Consider the following 22,448-nt stretch of genomic DNA (forward strand, 5'->3'; position numbering starts at 1 on the left):
ACAAAGTAACCAGAAGACTACCAGTGACATTGTAGCACTTAATGCTGCCAGCTTTCTTGACTGTTTCCTGGTGGTGCATGCAATGGCGGCTGCCTGCCTTCACCCTGCACTGGAAGCCACGGAGAAATCTCCTGTGGGTTTACGGAGTCTTCCCCCTGCTTCAGCAGGCACCAAACTACAGCCTCACCGGTACTCTGGGTCCCCTCTCATCCTGACGAGCGTGGCCCCTAAAACACAGTCACATGCGGTCGCAAAGCAATTCGCTGTTACCATCAGTGTCACACTGGTGGTAACCCATTTGCAAAAGGGAAGGGGTCCGCATGGGACCCCTTCCCCTTTGTGAATGTTGGGCAAAATGTTTTTTCTGAGCAGGCAGTGGTCCAATGGACCACTGCCTGCTCTGAAAAAACGAAATTGTTATTTTTTTTATTTTGCAACTCGTTTTCCTTTAAGGAAAATGGGCTGCAAAATAAAATAAAAAACTGCTTAATTTAAAAAGCAGTCACAGACATGGAGGTCTGCTGTCTTCAGCAGGCCACCATCCCTGTGAGTGCAAGGACTCTCTATGGAGTTGCAAAATGCGACCCACCTCATTAATATTAATGAGGTGGGTCTTTGCGACCCCATAGCGAATCGCAGACCGTGTATGAGACACCGTTCTGCATCCGAATTTGCCATTCGGAAATTGCGAGTCGCACCGACTCGCAATTTCTGAATCCCAAATTCGTAACTTGCTACATGTGGCCCTTAGTCCCCCACACTGTGAATGATCTTGCCACTCAAAATCCAGTAGTCTCATTAGGATAATGAGAGCCTACGCGACAACCCTATGTGTAAATCTGAGAGCATTTTGGTTGTAACCCTGCCTTGTCTGACCTAAATGATTTGCCCCATCCCCTTACCTGAATAGAATAGTATGGCGCTGCCTGTGATGCAGATGGCAATCTCCTTAGACTTAGAAAACCAACAAAAGAAAAGTGCCCCAGGATGGTCATGACTCCCATTAGGTCTAAATGGAGATTATGTGACCCATGCCTCATTTGGACAGCAGCTTTGATGTAATACTGTGTATCAGAGATAGAAGCTGACTTCTGGACTGGCAAATACAAGTTAGCATATCATGTCCTATGCATCTTAGCATTGGACAAAGCAAATAGATTTTGGCCCTCTTTACAACTCTGGCGGTTGGTGATAAAGTGTTGGTAATACCGCCTACAGGCTGGCGGTAATTACCACCAAATTATGCCCATGGCAGAAAGAGCTCAGATAGACAGCCACTTTACCACGCCGAACGCCAGGGCAAAAAACAACAGGCACCATGGCGGTAGCCTCCTACAGCCAGGCGGAAGACAATGTTCCACCCACCGTATTATAACAGCCCAATCCGCCACCTTTTCTGGGGCGGTACAAATGAAATCAAAAGCCTGGCGGAAACACTGCACAGAATGGAAAGGACTCACCATTAGAGACACAGGGAACAACCACGCTGCCATGGAGCCCGAGGTGCACATATTTCCGATGATCTTTTACGTCCTGCTCCACAACGAACACCAACGACGGCAAAGACGACAACAGTGAGTACAGCTGCCTAGCACACAGGGGAGGGAGGAGGAAAAAGAGTGTGACACAGAGACGCACAACACAACCCCCACCCCCAACACCATACACACAATCAGATGCAGTAAGAAAACATATTGACCCGCTACCCCTCAGGAATAATGCAAGGACAACACAAATAAATGAAAGTGAGTGTAATAATATAAATACAGTAGAAATACGTACATTCAATCAAAAAATATATACATATGTACAATTCAAGGGACAATGCCCAGTCCTCAATGTGCTTGGGCCACAGGGCCACATGACAAAGTCCAAGGCCCCCTTGTCTCCTGCCACTACACAGAGAGTACACTCCAGAGGCATCATTTGGAAAATAGGCAGGCACCTCAGGGGGACGGGGAACGGGGGGGGCACCTCGGCCGGCAGATGGAACAACACCACTGGTCCTGGAGAGGGCAAAATGCCCATTGCTCTGTCCTGGGGAGTGCAAGGCCACAGTCTCTCAAGTGGGTGACTTGTCGACTTGCTCTGGAGGGGAGAACATGCCCTATACTTGATCCTGGTGAGTGCAAGGCCACAGTCTCTCAAGTGGGTGACTTGCCCACAGCTTGTTCCTGGGGAGTGCAAGGCCACAGTCTCTCAAGTGGGTGACTTGCACACTGGCTCTGGAGGGGGCAACATGCCCTGTGCTCTGTCCTGGGGAATGCAAGGCCATAGTCTCTTGAGTGGGTGACTTGACCACTGGCTCTGGAGGGGGCATTGTGCCCTGTGATCTCCATCCTGGGGAGGATGGAGTGAGTGGGTGTCATACCCACTGGTTCTCGATGGAACATCATGCTTGTGTTTCTGATCCTGAGGAGGATGGGGTGAGTGGGTGACATACCCATTGGTTCTAGAGGGGACATCGTGCCCAGTGATCTTCATCTTTCGAGAGGTTGGGGTGAGTGGGTGGCTTCCCCACTAGTTCTGAAGGGGGCATTGTAGGAAGTTGGCTCTGTATGTGCTATTTCAAAGTAAGGAATAGCATGCACAGAGTCCAAGGGTTCCCCTTAGAGGTAAAATAGTGGTAAAAATAGATAATACTAATGCTCTATTTTGTGGTAGTGTGGTCGAGCAGTAGGCTTATCCAAGGAGTAGTGTTAAGCATTTGTTGTACATACACATAGACAATAAATGAGGTACACACACTCAGAGACAAATCCAGCCAATAGGTTTTTGTATAGAAAAATATCTTTTCTTAGTTTATTTTAAGAACCACAGGTTCAAATTCTACATGTAATATCTCATTCGAAAGGTATTGCAGGTAAGTACTTTAGGAACTTTAAATCATAAAAATTGCATGTATACTTTACAAGTTATTGACAAATAGCTATTTTAAAAGTGGACACAGTGCAATTTTCACAGTTCCTGGGGGAGGTAAGTTTTTGTTAGTTTTACCAGGTAAGTAAGACACTTACAGGGTTCAGTTCTTGGTCCAAGGTAGCCCACCGTTGGGGGTTCAGAGCAACCCCAAAGTCACCACACCAGCAGCTCAGGGCCGGTCAGGTGCAGAGTTCAAAGTGGTGCCCAAAACACATAGGCTAGAATGGAGAGAAGGGGGTGCCCCGGTTCCGGTCTGCTTGCAGGTAAGTACCCGCGTCTTCGGAGGGCAGACCAGGGGGGTTTTGTAGGGCACCGGGGGGGACACAAGCCCACACAGGAATTTCACCCTCAGCAGCGCGGGGGCGGCCGGGTGCAGTGTAGAAACAAGCGTCGGGTTTGTAGTGTTAGTCTATGGGAGATCTCGGGATCTCTTCAGCGCTGCAGGCAGGCAAGGGGGGGGTTCCTCGGGGAAACCTCCACTTGGGCAAGGGAGAGGGACTCCTGGGGGTCACTTCTCCAACGAAAGTCCGGTCCTTCAGGTCCTGGGGGCTGCGGGTGCAGGGTCTCTCCCAGGCGTCCGGACTTAGGATTCAAAGAGTCGCGGTCAGGGGAAGCCTCGGGATTCCCTCTGCAGGCGGCGCTGTGGGGGCTCAGGGGGGACAGGTTTTTGTACTCACAGTATCAGAGTAGTCCTGGGGTCCGTCCTGAGGGGTTGGATCTCCACCAGCCGAGTCGGGGTCGCCGGGTGCAGTGTTGCAAGTCTCACGCTTCTTGCGGGGAGCTTGCAGGGTTCTTTCAAGGCTGCTGGAAACAAAGTTGCAGCCTTTCTTGGAGCAGGTCCGCTGTCCTCGGGAGTTTCTTGTCTTTTCGAAGCAGGGGCAGTCCTCAGAGGATGTCGAGGTCGCTGGTCCCTTTGGAAGGCGTCGCTGGAGCAGGATCTTTGGAAGGCAGGAGACAGGCCGGTGACTTTCTGGAGCCAAGGCAGTTGTCGTCTTCTGGTCTTCCTCTGCAGGGGTTTTCAGCTAGGCAGTCCTTCTTCTGGTAGTTGCAGGAATCAAATTTTCTAGGGTTCAGGGTAGCCCTTAAATACTAAATTTAAGGGCGTGTTTAGGTCTGGGGGGTTAGTAGCCAATGGCTACTAGCCCTGAGGGTGGGTACACCCTCTTTGTGCCTCCTCCCAAGGGGAGGGGGTCACAATCCTAACCCTATTGGGGGAATCCTCCATCTGCAAGATGGAGGATTTCTAAAAGTCAGAGTCACCTCAGCTCAGGACACCTTAGGGGCTGTCCTGACTGGCCAGTGACTCCTCCTTGTTGCTTTCTTTGTTCCCTCCAGCCTTGCCGCCAAAAGTGGGGGCCGTGGCCGGAGGGGGCAGGCAACTCCACTAAGCTGGAGTGCCCTGCTGGGCTGTGACAAAGGGGTGAGCCTTTGAGGCTCACCGCCAGGTGTCACAGCTCCTGCCTGGGGGAGGTGTTAGCATCTCCACCCAGTGCAGGCTTTGTTACTGGCCTCAGAGTGACAAAGGCACTCTCCCCATGGGGCCTGCAACATGTCTCTGGTGTGGCAGGCTGCTGGAACTAGTCAGCCTACACAGACAGTCGGTTAAGTTTCAGGGGGCACCTCTAAGGTGCCCTCTGTGGTGTATTTTACAATAAAATGTACACTGGCTTCAGTGTGCATTTATTGTGCTGAGAAGTTTGATACCAAACTTCCCAGTTTTCAGTGTAGCCATTATGGTGCTGTGGAGTTCGTGTTTGACAGACTCCCAGACCATATACTCTTATGGCTACCCTGCACTTACAATGTCTAAGGTTTTGTTTAGACACTGTAGGGGTACCATGCTCATGCACTGGTACCCTCACCTATGGTATAGTGCACCCTGCCTTAGGGCTGTAAGGTCTGCTAGAGGGGTGTCTTACCTATACTGCATAGGCAGTGAGAGGCTGGCATGGCACCCTGAGGGGAGTGCCATGTCGACTTACTCGTTTTGTCCTCACTAGCACACACAAGCTGGCAAGCAGTGTGTCTGTGCTGAGTGAGAGGTCTCCAGGGTGGCATAAGACATGCTGCAGCCCTTAGAGACCTTCCTTGGCATCAGGGCCCTTGGTACTAGAAGTACCAGTTACAAGGGACTTATCTGGATGCCAGGGTCTGCCAATTGTGGATACAAAAGTACAGGTTAGGGAAAGAACACTGGTGCTGGGGCCTGGTTAGCAGGCCTCAGCACACTTTCAATTGTAAACATAGCATCAGCAAAGGCAAAAAGTCAGGGGGCAACCATGCCAAGGAGGCATTTCCTTACAGGCATCATGCCCTGTGATCTTCATCCTGGGGAGGATGAGGTGAGTGGGTGCCATACCCACTAGTTCTGGAAGCGATATTGTGCCCTGTGCTTCTGATCCTGGGGAGGATGGGGTGAGTGGGTGCCATATCCACTGGTTCTGGAGGGGGCAACGTGCCCTGTGATGCAGATCTTGAGTAGTGCAAGGTCACAGTCTCTCAAGTGGGTGTCATTCCCACAGGATTTGCAGGGGGCAGGCCACACAGCAGCCAATGGAGACATGACTACAGACCGTCCACCCGCGATAAAGGCTGCTCAGTGGTGGTAGTGGTGCTGCTGCAGCTGCTGGTGGGGGGAGGCTCCAGCCCATCCCCTGCAGCCTCGGATGGCTCTCACTGCTGGTGGTGGCAGTGCTGCAGCTGCTGGTGGTGGTGGGAGGAAGCTCCAGCCCATTCCCTGCAGCCTCGGATGGCTGCCCACTGGTGGTGGTGGTGCTGCTGGTGGTGGTGGTGGAGGGGAGGCTCCAGCCCATCCCCTGCAGCCTTGGACGGCTGCCCACTGGTGGTCGTGGTTCTGCTGCTGCTGCTGGTGGTGGGGGAAGGCTCCAGCCCATCCCCTGCAGCCTCATACGGCTGCCCACTGGTGGTGGCGGTGCTGCTGCTGCTTGTGGTGGTGGGGGGAAGCTCCAGCCCATCCCCTGCAGCCTCGGACGGCTGCCCACTGCTGGTGGTGGTGGTGCTGCTGCTGCTGGTGGTGGTTGTGGGGGAAGCTCCTGCTCATCCCCTGCAGCCTTGAATGGCTGCCCACTGCTGGTGGTTGTGCTGCTGCTGCTGGCGGTGGTTGTGGGGGGTAAGCTCTGCCCATCCCCTGCAGCCTCCGACGGCTGCACAACCATGGTTGGTGGTGGGGGATCCGACTGAGTCCCAGCACCAGGCCCCTTGTCATCCCTGTCTGCTGTTGTAGGCCCCATGCCCTTCCTGGTAGCAGCTGGGGCTGGCTCCTTGCCCTTCCTGGCAGCAGCTGGGGATGGCTCCTTGCCCTTCCTGGCAGCAGCTGGGGATGGCTCCTTGCCTTTCCTGGCAGCACTTGGGGCAGGCACCTTTTCCATGAGGCAGCCTGGTGCCCTGGATCCTTTCCCACACCGAGTGGGTGTGGCCACAACTGGGCCGATGGACTGGGTGGCTGAGGTGCTTGCATGGGTTTTAGCCACCCTGGCCAGACGTGAAGGACAGGGGGTGAGGGGGAGGGAAGAGGTCAATGGTGGAGAGAAAAAGTTGCTTAGGGACATTGGGGTGGGGAGAGGGAGAAGGCATGGGAGTGGAGGAAGAGGGAGTGGTTATGGGAGGTGTCTTTCTGCTGTACTTGGGTGCAGGTGCATGGGCAGGATGCTGTTATGAGGTGGATGGCTGTTGGGTGTTGGAGTGCTTGCGTTTGTGTACCTTTGGAGGGGATGGGACAGACACAATGGGAGACGACATAGGGGACGTGTGCATGGCTGTTGCGGAGGTGTCTGCCAGTGAGGTGTGTGTTCTGATAGGTGTGCTGGAGATGGCAGTAGTGGATGTGGATGTAGTGCATGCAGGTGTGAGTGAAGACGCAACTGGGAGGGAGATGCAGGAGGAGGAGGACGGGGACCCAGTGGAGGCAGTGGATGTTGGTATGTCTGCATCTGGATGTGTTTGTGTGAGTGCCTGAAGGATGATGTGTGGTACTTGTGTTTGCCTGTGCCACTCTTGGGTGTTGTCTTGTGTGCATGCTTTCCTGCTTGTATGCCTGGGATTGGTTCGGTCTGAGGGTAATGGGATTGGGTAGAGGAAGTTGGAGGGGGGAGGGTGGAAATAGGGGCAATGGCTACCATCAGAGAAGAGGCCAGAGCCTGGATTGATCTCTGGTCGGCCGACAAGCCAGTGTGAATGCCATCCAGAAATGCATTGGTTTGTTGCATTTGGGTTGCCAGTCCCTTGTTGGCATTCTCAATGGTTGACTGCCCAACAAAGATGAATCTCAGGAGGTCAATAGCCTTGTCACTCAGGGCAGCAGGGCTAACTGGGAGAGGGCCTAAGGTGCCTAGGGCGAAGGAGATGCCCACCCTCCTGGGTGAACGGGCACGGGCAACTCGATGAGGGGCTGCTGGGAGGGTGGTTCTGGTACAGGGGGTGGCTGACGTACCTGTAGTTGGGGTAGGCACAAAGATGACTGCCACGACCAGGGATCTCCCATTGGAGGAGGTATCTGTGTTCGAACTGTCCCATCCAGTCTCTGCCGAGGTGCTCCCCTCGCCCTCTGTCCCACTCTGCCTCCTGGGTCCTGTGGGATGCAGCTCCCTCTGTTGCCGGTGTCTCTGCTCCTCCACCAGATGATGCTAATGCACCTAAGGACAGGATGACACTTCCGAGGCAAGATGGCGGCCGCGAGTTGCTAGCGGTCAGAAAGCTCTCCTTCCCCCCGGCTCCTGTGCAACGTTTTTTGGTTTCCCCCGCGGGGAGGATTATGCGGGCGGCTTCAGATGAAGGCATTCCTGCTTACATCTGCGGTAATCACCTGCCGAGCAGTATTGCGCGCGGAATCGGCGGATTTATTAGGAGATCCCTGGGTGATTTCGGCCATAACGGCCGTGGCTTCCTCATTTGGACATTTGCTATTTTCTTACCCCCTCATGGCAAACAGCGGCGGATGGCCCCGAAAGCTGCACGTGGCAGCCGGCTAAAACCAGGGTCGCAGGAACGACGACCTCTGGACCCCCAGCCCCTCGTTCGGGGGGGATCACCAGGAACAGCGGCTTTGGAAACACCGACAGTGGTGAGAATGTGCCTGAGGGCAGGCAGCCAGCCCCAGGGAACTCTGCGGCTTTGGGGCAGACGTACAAGGCAAAGAATGGCGCAAAACAGACTGGAGAAAAGGAGGAAGTGGTGAATATACCCCGGATGTTTAAAGCCCTTCATAACTCTGCCCCTACGGGGGGCAGCACTACTATAAAGGACTCTGATACTGGACCTATACGAGGTGCAGCAGAATTGGCTGGGGATGGTGACAGCACTGGTCCCGGATGTCTGGCTTCCTCAGATAGTGGAAGGTCGCTTCAGGTGAAAACCAATGTTGGTAGCCGCTTTCTGGATGTACATCAAACTGTAAGTTGCAGTGCTGGGGGATCCCCACAGGCTTCTGTTTTTTGTGTAGGGGGTAATGGGCTTGCAGCTGCATCTGAGGGGGAAATTGACCTGCCGTTATATGCCCCTGGGTCTCAAAGCAATGTAGGGCTGGCGCAAGAAGTAGTGTCAGGGGCAGGGTACTGCAAGCAAGTAGCAGCAGCAGCAGTATGCTTATTGCCAAGCACCGACCCGTCAGCTCCGGCTTGTACTCTGGAGGCGATCCATGATTACCGGCAGGGTAGAGTGGACTTATTAGCTCAGGGTGAAGTTGGTGAGAATTTTTTTTCCCTGTCGGATCAATCTCAAGACTCGGATGAGGACAGCATCTGCCCCTCCATAGACTCAGAGACTTGTGATAGTTCTACAGCACCTTTAACCCCTATTTCTGTGCTGAGGGGCACCACAGTCAAACGCCAATCAAAGCAGACTGAGATAACAAGACTAGACAAAGCTGGTGAGTCCAGTGAGAAGAGGGGAAAAAAAAAGAAGAAGGTGTCTAGGACGAGAGCTATGTCCTGGGACTACACAGAAACACAACAACTGCTGCATAGTATGGGTGATCTTTCAGTGGCTCCAGCTCAAACAGAGGTTAATGTTCTGAATGTAGAGTCTGTGCCCCCTTCCCCTTCTCTGCACCTTATTTATCAGACCATCACGTCACAGCATAAGCAAACGCAGAGGGACAGCAAGAAAGCCAGGGTGGCCACGAAGCAACTACAAGTGGCAATCAGTAAGGTTGCGAAGACATGCTCTGAAATTGGGGAGCGGATTGTTGCTATTGAGTGCCGGGCGGACGCACTGGAATCAGATTTGGGTGCAGTGACAAAACAAGCCACTATGCATGAGAGTCAACTCTCTGATATTCAGTGGAAAGTAGAGGACTTTGAAAACCGGCAACGTCGTAACAACTTGCGCTTAATTGGGATACAAGAAGGTGTAGAAGGACAGGACTCAAGAGCCTTTATAATTAGATTGCTTAAAGCAGCACTTCCGGAGCAGACTGGATGGGACTGGGAGAAAGAAATACAGAGAGCCCATCGGTTTCCACTACGTCTGAGGAATCAACAATTAACAGGAGCAAGTGGAACAGCCCAGCAACAGCCTAGGGCCTTTATAGTCTATTTTGGCAATTATCTGTTGCGCCAAATAGTTTTTGAGAAAGCCCGCCCTGATGCTAGGATTAGCTGTGAGGGCTGTACATTCTTCTCCCGCCCTGACTTCTGCCATGCTACGGTAGAGAGACGATGGCGTTTGAGACAACTGATTAGCCCCTTCCAGGAGAAGGGAGCGGAAGCCTATCTACTGTCTCCGGCTCGACTTAAGACTATATATAATGGGATGATACGAGTGTTTGCATCCGAGATCAAAGCCAAGGAGTACTTGCAGTCTTTGACTTAACTCTTGATACATGGTTGATACATGGTTAAAAAAAAAAAGCAAGGCTTATTTAAAAAAAGAAAAGGAAAAATGAAAGGGGTGGGTGATAGAGGTGGGTAGCCTGGGGAGAGCAGAAGAGGAGGAGGGGTGCTCTTATTCAAATGGTTGGTTTGTGGGGGTCTAGTCTTTTAGGGGAAATAATTTTTCTTTGGTTAGTCAATTTGCTTAATCTAGGAGTCGCTGCAGGAGCCCTTCAAGGGGGGAGGGCTGCTTGTACATCTTACAGACTACAGTCTGGAAGCCTCATTTGGTTGGGTGGGGGGTGGGTGGGAGGCAGGGTTTCCTTTTGTGGGTGGGGAGGGGATTGGTGGGGTGGGTTGGGGTTGGGTAGGTTTTGCATGGGAGATGCACAGAAATATGTATTTGAAGGCACAGGAGATTATTAGGTGTATGATGAAACAAGATGTAAGTTTGGGTGTATTTGTTACAGTTTTCAATGGGGGACCGTAATGTTTTACGGGTAGCCACCTTAAATATATGTGGGCTAAATGATTCTAAGAAAAGACGTCTTGCCACTCATGAGCTTAGAACATTAAGGGCAGATATAATTTGTTTGCAAGAAACGCATGTTACCCCGGCTAAAAAGTATTTGTTGGATTTTCCTGGTTTCCAATTAGTCGCATACACCACCCAAAATTCGAACACTAGAGCGGTTGCAGTACTTACACGGCGAGATTTTCTTAAGGTGGTCAAGAAAAAGGTTGATAACATGGGCCGATGGGTGATAATAGAGTGTGCTATGGGACAATTGAATTTTACTGTGTGTTCTATCTATAGCTCTAATGTTGATGATCCGGCTGGTATTAATATGTTGAATACTGAACTTGCGCTCTGGGCCTTACCGCTTATTGTATGTGGGGATTTTAATATACATACTGAGACTAATATCCCCTTACAGAATCAGGGTTCATTCGTTGGACGAAAGCCGAAGGTGTTTCGCGCCTTACAAATGTTGCTGCAGACTCATGGTCTTGTGGATGCATGGCAGCATTGTATGCCTATGGATCCTGGTTACACTTTCTTTTCATACCCCCACCGAAAGTCTGTCCGGCTAGACTACTTTTTTCTGTCTTCATCGTTATGCGAAGGAATTCTGGTGGAAAAATTCCCTAGGGTCATATCTGACCATAATCCCTTGGTAGTACAACTCTCGGACTTGCGCAAGGAGCGACATCTGAGACCCTGGTCTTTTGACCGGGGCTTGCTGCTTGACTCAGTTTATGTGTCACGGATGAAAGTATGGCTAACTGAGTTTTTGGGTTTTAACAGGGGTACGGCTCCACCGGGGATGTTATGGGATGCTTTAAAGGCTGCTATCCACGGGGAAACTCTGAGCTACGCCCTTAGGTGGGAGAAACAACGGCACCTAGCTATATCTGCGGCCCAGACTGAATTGGCTTCTTTGGAGAGTCAGATAGTGGTGCTTGCAAGGAATAATGCTCCAATACAAGATACTTTGGATAAGATGACGGTCATGAAGACCAAGATCATTCAGTTGTATTTAGACCAAGACATCATTAAAGCCCAGGTTCGTACGCAGGAATGTTATGAGTTTAGTGAGAGGGTGGGCAAGGTGCTTGCATATAAGACTAGGCAAAAGGCGGCTCGGAGTGCCATTTTGGCAATTAAAGATAGGCTGGGGCAGATTGTGTATGGAGATACGTTAGTATTACAGGTGTTTAAAGAATATTATTCCGCATTGTACCAGCAGGAAAATCTCTTCTCGGATGAGAGAGACGAAAAGATTGCTCAGTATTTGAGTGATATGTCGTGCCCAAAGTTATCGCAAGAGGAGGGCTGTCAGTTGACTGCCCCCATTGAGTTGGATGAGATTATCTCGGCTCTAACTGCTACATCTAATGGGAAAGCCACTGGCCCTGATATGATCCCAATAGAATTCTTTAAAAAGTTTTTGGAGGAATTGAGGGATGATATCATGGCACTCTTTATGTCAGTACAGGCTGGAGAGCGGGTGCCGGGCTCATGGCTGGAGGCTAACATTGTTATATTTAAAAAAAAAGAGAAGAACCCACTTTTACCAGGCTCCTACCGACCTATCTCATTGATAAACGCGGATGCCAAATGGTATGCCAAAATCCTTGCGGCTAGGCTTAGCCGAGTTATTGGTGGGCTTGTTTCCCCTTGGCAACATGGGTTTATTCCCGGGCGGGGGACCGCCGATCATGTTAGGCGTGTTATCACCATGTTAGATGCATCTCAGGCTATGGCGGCCCCTATGGCATTAATATTATTAGATGCCGAAAAGGCTTTTGATCGGGTCAATTGGAAATACTTATGGACAGTGCTCAGTAAAGTTAATATAGGGGCTGGTTTTATTAAGGCTATACAAGGTTTATATCAGAAGCCCCTTGCTCGAATTCAATTAGCCGGGGCAATTTCAGAACCCTTCTATATTACAAGAGGAACTAGGCAGGGTTGCCCCTGCTCCCCTTTATTGTTTGCACTCTATATAGACCCCTTGATTCAGAAGTTATTGCAAAGAACATTGATCTCGCCTATGGTAATGGCAGAGGGCAGGTTTAAAATTTTGGCATATGCTGATGACATAGCCGTCACTACTCCTGAACCAGGGAAGGCGATTGAACAAATAGAGAAACTAGCTACCGAGGTTGGGCAAATCTCAGGCTATGCATTAAATAGGAGTAAATGCCAAATATTGGGCAATGAGTGGGCCATTATTGAAGACAACAGGAGGTCCAATCAAGTGACCTATCTAGGTGTCAGATTGTCGGTTAATTTGGACTTGATAGTAGAGAGCAATCTTGCTCCTGTCTTAGCTAAAACCAGGAAAGAGTTGCATCATATGAACAATCTGCATTTAACAATTATTGGTAGATGCAATCTTATTAAAATTATTTTTTTACCTAGGGTCCTATATTTTTTCCGCACTATCCCGCTGGAATTTAACAATGAATGGTTTAGGCATATGGAGAGTTTAGCAACTAGTTTTATCTGGTCTTTTAAAAAAGTACGGCGGGCATATAAGTATTTAGTGCTACCCAGAGAGAGGGGGGGGTGGGCGGCCCCAAATTTTCTTTTTTATTACTGGGTATCTGCACTGCAATATATCCAACCATTAATTAATCGACAGGCTGATAATCGAGATTTTGGCGAAATTTGTCCTACTATATATAATATGATTTGGGGAAGTCATGCCAATGCAGCTTTCTTGAGAACAGTGGAGCCTAGTTACTTTAAAAAAGTTAAGTTCAAGACTGTCTGGGCTGCATTTAAGGTCTGGACCAATGTTAAAAAAAAAATTGGAATCGGCCGGATCAATTTTTACACCCCAATTTTGAATTCGTCGGTACTTCCTGACATTTTTAAAGATGAATACTGTACCAGGTGGGCACAGGTTGGTGTTCAGTGTATTGGTGATTTCTATGGGAATACCCACCTTAAATCTTTTGAAGAACTGACAAGTAAATTTTCATTAAACACCAAGGATTTTTTTAAATATTTGCAAATTAGACATTTTTTGGGGGTAAATTTTAGATCAGCATCTGGCCAGGTGGGGGATAGAATCCCAGTTATGGAGGTTCTTCATAACTCCACTAGATGGCGGGTTTGCTCGCTTTCTCCGCTCTTCTTGAACTTAATGCCAGATGACTTGAGTAAACAGGCGGAGAGGTGGGCTCGGAATATTGGAGCTTCTGAAGTGGCAGTACGTACTTCTTTAGATATGGCACTGCGTTTTATATTATCTGCTGGGCCACAAGCCCAACATTATAAGACTATTTTTCACTTATATTATACTCCCGCTAAGCTATTTAATTGTGGCAGCTCAAGGGGGGTGGTGTGTCCCAGATGTAAGAGTGTATCGGCTGACCTGGTACATATGTTTTTTAAGTGCAGCAGGCTACATGAATTTTTTACTGATATGGCTAACTTTTTAACTAGGCTAACCCATTGGGAGGGGGTAATTTCACCGCAATTAGTATTACTTGGAACTGATGGAGTGGTATCCCCAGAATATTCACAGAAGTTTTTGTTTCTAGCCATGTCTGTGGCCCGCTGCTGTATTGCATCTGATTGGTTGGAGTCAACTCCACCAACTTTTAACCATTGGCTGGCTCGGATGTGCTCATTGTTTTATTTAGAGATGGGCGCTTATGCGTGTAAGGGCCGCGGGCGTAGACGGTTGGGTGAAGCTATCTGGGCTCCGTTTGCACAGTGGCTAGGCAATAATTGAATCAGGCTCGTAGGGGATCCATTCATTTATTTAATTATGCTCAACTTTGGCACTTTATTTGTATTCTAATGGTTGTGAACAGGCTATTTCATACGCCCCCTCTCAGTGGTCTTGATGTCTGCTGTAGATTGATGAAATTAATTTATGTAATGATGTGTATTTATTTAATGTATTCATTGTATTTATTCAGCCTTCTTTCTGCTTTGGTATTTGTACACTGTGCATCTTCAAAAAAAAAGAAAAAAAAAAGGACAGGATGACAAGTACAGGATGACAGAACAAAAAGGTGGTGAGGGACAAAGGATACACTTGGTCAATGGCTGCACCAAGCCCACTGTTGGAGTACACAACACCCTCACACACAGGGAACAGGCCTACGCACTATGCAATGCACTACCAGTAACAATGCTAGTCACCAGGGCATTGGGAGGGACACATACCGCCAACTGTAGCATACCTGGGACCCACACAGCCCCGCCCAGTAGTGGATGCCTACAAGCTAGGTAGGAGGACTATCACATCAGAACCCTGGCCAACATGGGACCTACTCTGCAATGTCAGGCCTGGCCTAGGGGCAACCACAGACACCCAGATACCACCCCACCAGGCGTAAGTAGTAATGATGGGCACTGTACACACCCCCTTGCGGCTGCTGTGATGCCCTCAAGCACCCATTCATCTCCAGGTAGGCCACCCCCAGTATGCAGGCCATCAGGGGGGTCAGGGTTTGACGGGCACCCCTTCCTCATTGGGAGGTCATCCCCAGATGGCCCCCGCAATCCTCCATGCCCAGTGTTTGAGGTCCTCCCACCGTTTCGGACAGTGGGTGCTCCGCCTGCTGTAGACCCCCAGGCTCCGCACTTCCTTGACGATGGCACACCATATACCCTTTTTTTGATGGGTGCTGAACTGCAGAGGAAATACACACAGGGAAAGGTATTAGTCAGACCGTCCTGCCTGTTACACACATGGCCCACCATTCCCCTTCCCATACCCATTTGTACAGACCTGGCCCAGCACACAAGCAGCATGCCACCCAGAGGACATCCACCAACACCCCCTACACTAGGCCTTCACACACACCACTCCATGCATCCATGCCCCATGCATCTTACTCACAGTGGACTCACCCGTTGGTCTGGAGGCCCATACAGCAGTAAGTACTGGGGTAGGACCCCATCCACCAGTCTCTCTATCTCCGTCGAGGTGAAGGCAGGGGCCCTTTCCCCAGTCATGGTAGGTTCCAGACACAGGTCACATCAGCACATGCAGTGTAGGTGCTCTCCTGTTGAACTTTAGGTAGCAAGTGAATGAACCAATAGAAAATGGCGGTGACGTCAATGGCGGTGTATACCGTCACCGCCGGCGTACATCACCATTGCCCACTTTACCCCATAGGGCCCAATATTATCCAATGAGGCGTTGCACGTCGGTTCCCGACCGCCACCCGCAACGTCACACAATGTCAGTGGAATTATCTCACTTCCACATGTCCCTCCACACCGGACAGGCAGACCCCATTTTGGGGAGCATGCCCTGTATTATAACTGTGTCACAATTCACAATTGTACATACAGGACACTTATACATTTCAAATTAACTGCACGCATTGTACTGTTGTGGCTTCAATGTAGAGTTTGTGACTGGCTCCTCACTCTTTTGCCCCATAGATTTCTACCGCTGGAGATGAATAGGAGATGGAGACATACCCCCATGTACAGTCCACTGGGGGACTTGGCAACAATGGAGGACAGGCACATTATCCTCAGCTATAGACTTGACAGTGCCACAATCACTTAGCTGTGTGCCCAATTGGAGCCTGACCTAATATCTTCTATCCGTCACCCCACTGGAATCCCCCCTCTTGTGCAAGTCCTATCTGTGCTCCATTTCTTGGCAACTGGTTCTTTCCAAGTGACAGTGGGCTTGGCATCAGGAATGTCACAGCAATGTTCTCAATAGTGCTGACAAGAGTGCTTGATGCCAGGATTGTTTTCCCCCAGGTGGAAGGTTTGGCCACAGTAAAGGTTGACTTCTATGCAATAGGGCATATCCCCAACATAATTGGAAAATTGATGGCATACATATTGCATTTGTTCCCCCACGGCAAAATGAACAGGTGTCCAAAAATCTAAAGATTTCACTCAATGAATGTCCAGATGGTGTGCCTGGCAGACCAGTACATTTGGCATGTCAATGCTAAGTATCCTGGGTGTTTGCATGATGCCTTTATACTGAGGAATATCAGCATCCCAAATGTGACGGCCCCAACTGTAGAGGCACAGGGTGTCGCTAATAGGTGAGCCCTGGTTCCCACCCAGTGGATGTTGGTGTATGGGTATGCTGTGGACCATATGGGATAGTGTGTGGCTAAATGCTGTCCCTCAATATTTACAGGTGACTCAGGTTACCTCAATCTAGAATGGCCACTGACCCCTGTGAGGAATCCCAGGACAAGGGCAGAGGAACGTTACAATCAGGCACATGGGCAAACAAGAAGGATTATTTAACGTATCTTTGGCCTCCTGAAGGCCAGGTTTCAGTGCCTCCATCTGACAGTTGGATCCCTGTGCTACTCACCCAAGAAGGTCTGCCAGATAATCGTGACATGCTGCATGTTGCACAACCTTGCCTTGAGATACCATTTGCCTTTTCTGATGGAGAAGGAGGCTGGAGGTGGCTATGTGGCAGCAGTGGACCCTGTGGACAGTGAGGATGAGGAGGAAGAGGATGAGGATGAGGACAACAGAACTGCAGTGATTCGACAATACTTCCTATGACACACAGGTAAAACAGTGTAACTTCACATTTCATTGTCATTTGTTTGTTTCACATTGTCACTGGCAGGCTGTGATTTCCCACTTCTATGCCCACTCTCTGTACCCTTTGGACACTCTTTTTGCAAATTTTGGTGCCCCATTATTGCTCCTGGTGTGTTCACTGCAGTCAACTACAGGTCTATCCTATGTGCACATTACTGTACAGTTTATTTGTAATGTTTGAACCTTGTTAAACGAATACATACTTAAATCATTTGACATGCTCCATACTTGTATTTTTTCAAAGTGTGTTTATTGAAGTGCTATGAAGAAAAAGGGGTAGTGCAATAGGCTGGGGAGATGATGGAGGAAAGTCCAGGGTATTGTTCTAGTCTATTTGTAGCACAGGTGCATTGTCCAAGCGGACATGGGAAGTGGAGCAATGCCAGTTCAAGGTGGACAGGGTGACAGAGTGGGACACAAGGGTGACAATCAGGAGAGTTTATTTCCTGGTGGGGGTCTTGACAATAGTCTCTGGCTTCTGCCTGCATCACAGGGAATGTTTGCAGGGTGGTTCTCCTTCTGCAGGGGGAGGGGTGCTGGTGGCCTATTGGTCCTGTGGCGGGATCTCCTTTCCACTAGCGGCAGCGGAGGTGGAGGGCAGCTCAGTAGTCTGGCTAGTGGCAGGGGCCTACTATTGTGACAGTGCCTCTCTCATAATGTTGGCCATGTCTGCCAGCACCCCTGCTATGGAGACCAGGGTGGTGATGATGGCCTGCAAGTCCTCCCTGATCCACTGGTACTGTCCCTCCTGCAGCCGCCTGTTCTCCTGCACGTTGTCCAGGATTTGGCCCAGCGTATATTGGGAATGTTGGTAAGCTCCCAGGATCTCGGTGAGTGCCTCTTGGAGAGTCAGTTCCCTGGGCTTGTCCTCCCCCTGGTGCAGAGCACTCCTCCCAGTTTCCCTGTTGTCCTATGCCTCTGTCCCCTGAACCGTGTGCTCACTGCCACTGACCCCAGGTCCCTGATTGCCTTGAGTATGAGGTGTGCCCTGGGGTCTCTGTAGTGGTGGACACACTGCTGATTGATGTGTCCTGGGGTCAGAGATATGGGCACGCTGGGTGGGTGCTGTGGTGGTGTTTCCTGAGGGGGGAGGCTCTGTGGTGGTGTGTGACTGTGGCTGGGTAAGCGACCGACCAGAGGTCCCTGATGGGCCAGGTTGGTCATCTAGATTCAGGCGACCAGAGTTGGTGTCATCACTGTGACCTCTTCTGTGGGGGGACTGGAAGTTGCTGGTACCTCTTCTCCGCTGACATTGGCTGGGATACCTGTGGGTATGTAAATGCAGTGTTATTGTTTCTGTGTGTGACTTATGGTGCATGGGTGGCTTGCCCTCTTTGTTTGTAGTTGCGCTGGTAGCTTTTACTTGTGTGAGTTGGTATGTGGTGGGCTAGCTGATTCTCTCTAGTGTGCATGCTTTAGTGATAGGTGTTCATGCAGGGCTGTGAAGGGTGTCCATGCATTGTTAGAGCATGCAGGGCTTGAAATTGGGATGATTGAGATGTGATGGTGGGGGTGTGGGACGTGGTGATGTGATGGGAATGAGGGTGAGGGTGAGTCCAGTCCTCCTGCTACTCCTGCCAGGCCCTCAGGATGCATGATTGCCAAGACTTGCTCCGCCCATGTTGTTGGTTGAGGAGGAGGAGGAGGGGGTCTACCATCAGTCCTCTGTGCAGCAAGTTGGTGTCTTGCTGCAATGGAACGTACCTTCCCCGTAGGTTGTTCCATCTCTTCCTGATGTCATCCCTGGTTCTTGGGTGCTGTCCCACGGTGTTGACCCTGTCCACGATCCTCTGCCATAACTCTATCTTCCTAGCAATGGATATCTGCTGCACCTGTGCTCCAAATAGCTGTGGCTCTACCCCGATGATTTCCTCCACCATGACCCTTTGCTCCTCCTCAGAGAATCTGGGGTGTCGTTGTTGTGCCATGGGTGTAGTGTGAGTGGTGTGGGTGAGGGTATGTAGGGTGATGTGTTGGGGTGTGTGATGTAAGGTGCGTGGGTGGTGTATAGGTGATGTTGGTGTGTGGGTCTGGTCTTGTCTGTAGTCGTGATGTCAGTCTGTTAGCAATGGTTTGTATTCATAAAGGGTTGTGGGTAATGTGGGTGTGTGTTTTATAGTGGCGTGGGGGTGTTGGTGTGGTGTGCGTATGGGTGTCAGATGTGTGTTCCTTGAATTGTCCAATGAGGGGCAGGAAGACAAGGTTTAGGAAGGACTAGAACTAGCACATCAGATTCAAGAAACCAGTACCTTGGTGACCAGAACTAGTTAGACTGGGACCAGGATATCAATCATGAGAACCAATAAAGCCCAGAAAATGAAGACTTGGAAAAGGACTAGGAGGAAGACCAACATCAGAAGGCACAGAAGGAACTAGAGAAAAAGGAAGAAGACCAGGAGAAAGAGGAAATCTATGTGATTTTACACAAGTATATTGGGCAATGCCTTTGTATATAATTATTATCCATGCTTTTAATACTGTCAGTTCCCAGAAACTTCCACCTTTTTTTAGACCACACACAGAACTGGTATCTTCAATAGACAGTCAAAGTGTATTTTTTGCATCCCTGTGACTGGATGGTGTAATGTTTTTCTGCTACTTTCAAAGCAGTTGGCCAAATAGCAAATTGTTTCTACTGTTTAGTCAGCAGCCAAGTAAATAGCAGGGGAAATTAATTATATACCCATTGGCTTGCTAAATAACCTCTAAGTAATATGTGCTTCCTATAACCAGTGCCACTACAAAGCTCAATTGAGCAATCTGGTAAAGATGAAAGGCTGATCAGCTTTTTTGATCCTACATTGGCCTGCACTGATTGTTATATCATGCGTAACTCACCCAACCTCGTCACAAAGACTGAGAGTTCATGTATGAGGTAGAGAAGCAGGCATTATACAGTCATAAAATGAATATTAGTAAAACTAAACTTGTTGTCTGTGAATACCAAAAACAGAGTAAGCTTACCCATATATTTAAGTATATCTTTGTGAATCAGGCCCTGTAATCAATTGTAAAGTTCTTTTGTTCTCTCCCTTAAACATGGTAAAAAAGATATAAACCTGATTGGCACATGTAATGTACTGATAAGTCCCTAGTATATGGTACTAGATGTACCCAGGGCCTATAATTAAATACTACTAGTGGGTTGCTTCACTTATTGTCCCAACCTCTACAGTAGCAATATAAAACATGCCTCAGGCCTTCCACTGCAACTTGTAGTACAGTTTTAAACTGCCATTTCAACCTTTTCAAAATAAACCTTTTACCAGGACTAAACCTTCCTTTTTAATACTTATAAGGCACCCCAAGATCTGCCCTAAGGGTTTATAGGGGAGGGTGCACAAAATGTAGATAGGAGAACATCTGTACTTATGGTTTACATGCCTTTACAGTGAAAATCCTCTAGCGATGTGCTACACTTTAGCAAGGCTACCTCTCCCATGGACTAACACTGGGTTACCATATTACAATTAATATGAGCTACTATCTATTCGAGAGATGATAGAGGAATACTTCATCTGAACTGTAATTTAAAAAACCTCCATAATGGTAAAGTGAGATTTTAAAACACTATTCTAATCATGCCATTTTTTTTATATTGCATTTTTCTGCCTAAATGAAATGGTTCTTTCTGTTAGTGTCACATGACTGTTAGTTGCCCTCCTGTGAGTTAATGTGTGTTCCTTCAAGTCAGGTGAGAAAATGGTCCTGGAAGTGGGGCAGGCAGTTCCTCCCTGGTGTATGTTATCCCGGAGGGATGTACTCAGCCCCTTCTGAGTACCAAAGGATAGCCCAGGGGCTATGTCCACACCCTTCCTTTAGTCAGTAGCTGCCTACACTTTCACTAAGATATGCTGCTCACACTTGAGCCTGTCTGCCCTTTGTCCCCCTAGATAGGTTGGAGCTAAACCCACAAGAACCTGTTTAGAGGTAGATAAAAAGAGCCCTCCCCACACTCAGGCTGGCACTGGGTATAAAAATGGCACCCTCCAAATCTCTCATAAGAGCACTCCTGGAATTGTGGACATTTTAGATAAATGACTGCCCTGCTGTCTGAAGAAGGAAGACTGGTCCTGCTTGTTTTGAATCTTGGATCCACAGAAATGACCTCCTGTTTGAGCTGCAAGGACACAATGATATTCCAGAGGCCTCTTCAGCTTCCCAGATGACCAGACCCAAATGGATCTGCCCTGGTCCCAAATGGTGACCTAAGTTGCAGTGAGTCCTGACCCTCTAAGTGTTGTGCTTCCCATCCTCTAACATTGGCCGTGCTCAGAGATTAGTCTCCCCTCTGTAACTAAACGTTTCACCGGGCCCAATGCAGTATGGCACAGTCCAAAACGGGGCCTTGCATGGCAGCACCTCACACCTCCTGATCAGGTGCTTCACTGGACCTGTGGCAGTGCAGCATAGACCGAGATAAGGCCTTGTGTTGCAGAGCCTCCCAGTTGCTGATCAGCAGCTCAACAGCACCTGGCACTCTACCTACCAATGCAGAGCCTCACATTGCAGCACCTTGTTCTCCTGAGAGGTGACTTCACTGGATCGGATGCAGTACGATGCAGGACAACGCAAGGGCCTCCCATTACAGCACTGTGCAGACACTAATCAGAAGGCTCAGGGACTTGATACAGCTTTGCACAGGGTTTCAAATTGCAGCACCGCAGTTATGATTTTTTTAAAGTAAAAAAATTTGACCAACTGCGATGAACCATAAGTCAAATACAGGAAGTGGATTGGGCCCGATCAGCGCTCATATGCAGACTCAGAAGAAGTTTCAAAGAAAAATGTTCTGAGATGGTAAAGTTCAGCAGAGCAAGGCTGCTGGCAATGCTTGAGGCGGAGGCATCATCGTCAGGGAGTCACTTGACTAAGTCACAGTGAAGCTTTTTATTTTTAGACTAATGGTCTAATTTACAGCATGGTGGAGGGGGTTTCTCCATCACAAACATGACAGATATCCGGTCTGCTGTATCACAATACCATCATAGACTATGGAGACCGTTTTACAGCAGATGAGATATCTATCACATTTGTGACGGTGTAAGCCATTCGCCAAACTCTAAATGGGGCCCTTAGACTTCAGTGGGATGAGGCAGGAGGCTACAACTAATGAGACTTCCAAGCGGCCAGATAAGTCTTAGGAGAAGGACAGCTGAGGAAGATGTTCTGCTGCAGAGAAGAACATAGGTCCAGGACAGGAAGGACACCACTTGGAGGTTCAGGACTCACTCTGGCTGTGTTCAGGTGCAGGTTCAAGATGATTGGAGCCTTTCCTGTCCCTGAGGTTCTCATCAGAAGGCCAGCCAACTAGCCCTTGGAGTCATTCTAGTAGTCATATGATGAAACAGGGCTCAAGCAGCAGGGCAGGCCTCTAGGGTGCAAGGGAGGCGCCAGGTGAAAATAGCAATCGTGTGGAGTAGACAGCAGGCCATGGCAGTAGGCAGTTCTCTAAAAGTCCTTCTGGAGGTCTAGAAAGTGAACTGAAGTATGGGCCTCAGAGTCCTATTTTTAGCCATGGTGCCTTTTTGTAGTAGGAGAAGTTTCTAGAGAATTCCCCCTATAATGGATGAAGTATCCTGGGTCCCTTGCCTTGGATCCATGCTGGCTGCATGACTGACTTA

The sequence above is a fragment of the Pleurodeles waltl genome, chromosome 2_1 (assembly GCF_031143425.1).
Source record: "Pleurodeles waltl isolate 20211129_DDA chromosome 2_1, aPleWal1.hap1.20221129, whole genome shotgun sequence".
NCBI lineage: Eukaryota > Metazoa > Chordata > Amphibia > Caudata > Salamandridae > Pleurodeles > Pleurodeles waltl.